Below are 5816 nucleotides of genomic sequence, written 5' to 3'. Positions count from 1 at the left end.
TTATATATCTGTTTCCATTTTGCAGACTCCAATTGAATTAGAGATGATGGTGCCAGAGTGTAATGTCACTGGGCTCATTATCCAGCTGTTTACATTCTGGGACCATGGGTTCAAATCCCAACACAGCATGTTGGTGGAAGTAATCATTCATTGAAACGTACAGCCTGCCAAAAATATACTATCACTTGGCCCACAGCCTTGAATGCTTTGATACTTCAAAGGCTCAACCATGAGCCTTTTCTAAAGGTTGTAAGGTTTCTTGCCTCAGCTCTGCTCCAGGCATTGCATTCCAAACCCCTAACACCCTCTGGGTGAGAAGGTTTTCCTCAAATCCCATCTAAACTACCTGACTTTCATTTTAAAATGATCTCCTCTTATTAATGACTCTTTGATTAAGGGGAGCAACTGCTTTCTATTCACCTTATTCATGCCTCTCATAATCTTATTTTGTTTTTCCATTCAGTTCGCTGGTACCTCGCAGGAAAGGGAATCTGCAGTCCTTACTTGGTCTGGCCTACATATCACTCCAGAGCAACATTGTTGAATCTTAACTGCCTCTCTGAGATAACCAAGACAGCCACTCATTTCAGGGGCAATTAGGGATGGGCAACAAATGCTGGTCATGTTAGTGACATCCACATGCTGTGAAAGAATAAAACAAACACCTGCTTCTATTAATCTTTCAGGCAGCGATTTTAAGATCAAGTATTGTACACATAATACTGGCAGTCCCTGATTTACGTATAGCCCACTAATGAATATTTGTACTTATTTGTGATCCCATACAGGGATGTGTTAATAATAATTTTAAAGATCTGATATATAAACACTTCCTTGTACTTACAGCCAGTGTAGATTGTCCTGTATTGTGTTCCAACTATTAATCAACTTGCAAACGCCCTCAAGAACAGAACCTGTTTGCAACTGGGGAATTGCCCGTAAATGTTTCCTGAATGCATGTCACATTCCTTTGTCATCATTTTAAACCTAAATCTTCAGGTTCTGGAACCTTCTGTCAGCAGAGACAGTTTCTCCTTATTCACTCTATCTGAAGCCCTTCCTGATTTTGAATGTGTCTGTCAGATCTTCTCTCATCCTTGTAAACTTGGAGATAAATGCTGGCTTCTCCAAACAAAACCGAAATCCCTCATCCACAATTCAGTTACGGGAAACTTCCTTCTGCACCCTCTCCAAATTTTCTTTTATTCACCCGTGGGACACGAACATAGCTGGGTGGGCCAGCATTTTATTGCCTGTCCCTACTTGCCCTAGAGAAGGTGGTGGTGAGCTGCCTTCTTGAACCACTGCTGTGGGTTGACCCACAATGCCCTTAGGGATTTTGACCCAGTAACACTGAAGGAATGGCGACATTCTTCCAAGTCAGGATGGGGAGTGACTTGGAGGGGAACTGGCAGGTGGTGGTGTTCCCATGTATCTGCTGCTTTCGTCGTTCTCGATGGAAGTGGTCATACAGTCATAGCATGGAAACAGACCCTTCAATCCAACTCATCCATGCTAACCAGATATCCTAAATAAATCTATCCCATTTTCCAGCATTTGGCCCATATCCCTCTAAACCCTTCCTATTCATACACCCATCCAGATGCCTTTTAAATGTTGTAATTGTACCAGCCTCCATCACTTCCTCTGGCAGCTCATTCCATACACACACCACCCTCTGCATGAAAAAGTTACCCCTTAGGTCCCCTTTAAATCTTTCCCCTCTCACCTTAAACCTATGCCCTCTAGTTTTGGACTCCCCCACCCCAGGGAAAAGACTTTGTCTATTTACTCTATCCATGCCCCTAATGATTGTAAAACCTCTCTAAGGTCACCCCTCAGCTTCCAACACTTCAGGGAAAACACCCTCAGTTTATTCAGCCTCTCCCTGTAGCTCAAACCCTCCAATCCTGGTAACATCGCTGTAAATGTTTTCTGAATCTTTTCAAATTTCACAACACCCTTTCCATATCAGGGAGACCAGAATCGCACGTAATATTCCAATAGTGACCTGACCAACATCCTGTACAGCCTTAACATGACGTCCCAATTCCTGTACTCAATGCACTGACCAATAAAGGCAAGCGTACCAAACACCTTCTTCACTATCCTATCTACCTGCAACTTCACTTTCAGGGAACTATGAACCTGCATTCCAAGGTTTCTATGTTTAGCAGGACCTTACCATTAAATGTGTAAGTCCTGCCATAATCTGCCTTTCCAAAATGCAGCACGTCATTGGGTTTGAAAGGTGCTATCTGAGGATCTTTGGTGAATTTCTGCAGTGTGTCTTGTAGATAGTACACACTGCTGTGACTGAGCGTCGGTGGAGGAGGGAGTGAATGCTTGTGGATGTGGTGCCAATCAAGCGGACTACTTTGTCCTGGGTGGTGTCGAGCTTCTTGAGCGTTGTTGGAGCTGCACCCATCCAGACAAGTGGGGAGTATTCCATCACACTCCTGATTTGTGCCTTGTAGATGGCGGACAGGCTTTGGGGAGTCAGGAGGTGAGTTATTTGCTGCAATATTCCCAGCTTCTGACCTGCTCTTGTAGACGCTGTGTTTATGTGGTGAGTCCAGTTGAGTTTCTGGTCAATGGTAACCCCCAGGATGCTGATAGTGAGGGTAACACAATCGAAATTCCTAACATCCTTCTTAAGTTGTGATCTGAACAAGGTGCCCCAGCTGAGCAGCTTCACTGACAGGGTTTAAGCAACTGCACGCTTTAATTCCTGAGTGAGGCATTATGTGAAATGGCTTGACAATAATCTGAGATTGGGAGCTTCGAAGTTACCCCGGTACAAGGTAGGTCCTGAGGGTGACTGGATGATGTAAACCGGGAAAAACAGGCAGAGGTTGACACCAACATGCCTTTACATAGCACCTTTAACTAAGTAACATATCCAAGGTGCCACACAGGAATGTGATCAAGCAGAAAATCCCGTTTTGCTTTCAGACAGGTCGGTCAAAGAGTCAGACTTTAAGAAACAAGAAGAAGACGGCACAGCCTCAAAGTAAGGTGGGGGAGCAGGTTTAGGACTGAGCTGAGGAGGAAGTTCTTCAGCCAAACAGTTGTGAATCTGTGGAATTCCCTGCTCAGTGAAGCAGTTGAGGCTACCTCATTGAATATTTTTACGGAAAAAGATTTCTGAACAGTAAAGGAAATAAAGGTTACGGTGAGTGGACAGGTAAATGGCGCTGAGTCCATGAAAAGATCAGCCGTGATCTTATTGAATAGCACAGCAGCCTCGATGGACCAAATGGCCTGCTCCTGATTCTGTTTCTTTTGTTCTTATGTAAGATGCTCTTGAACAATAACATATATTTCAGTAGTGCCTTTATGGCAGTGAGAAGTCCCAAGGCTCTCTACAGGAGTGTAAGACAACGAGTCACATGAGAAGATGCTAGGTCAGGTGACATAAAGCTTGGTGACAGAGAAAGATTTGAAAGTGTGCCTCAAAGGAGGAGAGAGAAGTAGGTATAGCGTGGGAATTTCAGAACTTGGGGATGGTTACTGTAGGCACAGCCACAAATGGTGGAGCAATTAAAATCAGGGACAGCCATGAGACGAGAATTAGAGGAGGACAGATATCTCCGAAAGTTGTAGGTCTGGAGGAGATTTCAGAGATTGGGTGGGGTGCAGTTGTGAAGGGACTTGCAAACAAAGATCTTCATTTTAAAATCAAGATGTTACATAGGGAGAGGCTGAATGGCCTGAGGCTATTCTCCCTAGAGTGTTGGAGCCTGAGGGGTGACCTTATAGAGATTTTTAAAATCATGAGGGGCGTGGATAGTGTGAATAGCCAAGGTCATTTTCCCTGGGGTTGGGGAGTCCAAATCTAGAGGGCATAGGTTTGAAGTGAGAGGGGCAAGATTTAAAAGAGACCTAAGGGGCAAATTTTTCCATGCAGAGGGTGGTGCGTGTGTGGAATGAGCTGCCAGAGGAAATGGCGGAGGCTGGTACAATTGTAACATTGAAAAGACATCTTGATGAGTATATGAATAGGAAGAGTTTAGAGGGATATGGGCCAAATGCTGGAAAATGGGACTAGATTAATTTAGGATATCTGGTAGGCATGGACGAGTTAGACCAAAGGATCTTTCTCCATGCTGCACAGCTCTATGATTCTCTTGACAGAGCGTCAATGTGGGTGAGCAGGCACAGGATGATAGGATGGCATTTGCTGCCAAAATTGAGAGATGGAGAGGTGTACTGGGTTAGCTAGTAAATTCCAGAGTTTAGATCCTAGACAGCTGAAGGCATGGCCATCGATGTGGGGTAAAGGAGGTGGGCCATGGACACAGCTTAGAGTTGGAGGAATGTGGGCATGCACTGTAGGGCTCTGCAGATTACATGGATAGGAAGTAACCTTTCCAGGGAAGAATCTGATGGCAAGGGGGAGAACTTTTAAAAGGATATATTGCTGGACTCAGACACAAGGTAGATCCATGCATGCTGAGGTGATGGACAAAGCAGCTTGGTATGAGTTGGAATAATATCTTTCTTGATCCCAATTAGCAATTAATTCAAGACTAACCATCTCGACAGGGATGTGGGCATGCAGAATCTCTGCCTTGGTGTGGAGTGAACCGCAGGCGACAGTAAAATATGCCACATTCAGCAGAAATGTATTAAAATAATGGCGAGTAAGATAAAAAGATTGCTACATTCAACAGAAAATAACAATGTTGCACACAGGGCCGTTTCACAATCTGGGGAATATTTAATAAGAGGAAGAAATCGAGGAAAAGGCCACTGGAATGCAGCAATTACTTTATATTTGCTCAAGAAAGAGAAAGATTAAATCCCTGTGGGGGATGAGAAGGAGGGTGGGATTAGGCTAAGATGAAAAATGTATTGGTGCAGAGATGATGGGTCAAAAGCTTCCATGCCATGTTACTGAGAAAAGCAGATTTCAATAAATGAACAAAGTATTCACGCAAAATAATAAATTACAGAATGCGAACTACAGAGGCAGGTAATTCAGTCCAACTGCTCCTTACCAGTGCTCATGCTCTGCATAAGCCTCTTTTCATCTAACTCTATCACCATTTCCTTCTATGTCTTTCTCCCATGTGTACACTCACCTTCCTGAATGCATCCACTCTACTCAACCTCCTCTACTCCCTATGACTGTGAACTCCACATTCCCACCACTCTCCGGATAAAAGGGGCTGCTTCTGAATTCCCAACTGGATTTATTTTTAATTATTCTACATTCAAGGCCACTAGTTCTGGTCTCCGCTACAAGTGTGAACCATCTCCCCTACATCCGCCCAAGCAGTGAGCTGCAATCAGGCGACTGTCATAGAGATATACAGCACAGAAACAGAACAGGGGTAGTAGGAACTGCCGATGCTGGAGTCAGAGGTAACACAGTGTGGAGCTGGAGGAACACAGCAGGCCAGGCAGCATCAGAGGACCAGGAAAGCTGACGTTTTGGGTCAGCATCCTTCTTCAGAAATGGGGGAGGGGATGGGGGCTCTGAAGTAAATAGAGAGTGGCGGGTGCGGTGATAGCAGGTAGATAATGAAGCGGATAGGTGGGAGAGAAAACGGAGAGGTCAAGGGGGGGAATGAGAGGGGGCTGGTCTTGGGATGAGGTCGGGAGTGGGGAGATTTTGAAGCTAGTAAAGTCCACATTGAAACCATTGGGTTGTAAGCTTCCAAGGCGGAATATGAGTTGTTCCTCTAGTTTCCAGGTGGCATCGTTGTGACATTGGAGGAAGCCCAGGATGGATATGTCATCCAGGGAGTGGGAGGGGGAGTTGAAGTGGTTTGTGACTGGGAGGTGTTGTCGTTTGTCGTGAACCGAGC

The sequence above is a fragment of the Rhincodon typus genome, chromosome 37 (assembly GCF_021869965.1).
Source record: "Rhincodon typus isolate 14 chromosome 37, sRhiTyp1.1, whole genome shotgun sequence".
In the NCBI taxonomy this organism is placed as follows: domain Eukaryota; kingdom Metazoa; phylum Chordata; class Chondrichthyes; order Orectolobiformes; family Rhincodontidae; genus Rhincodon; species Rhincodon typus.
This window is presented reverse-complemented; position numbering follows the sequence as displayed.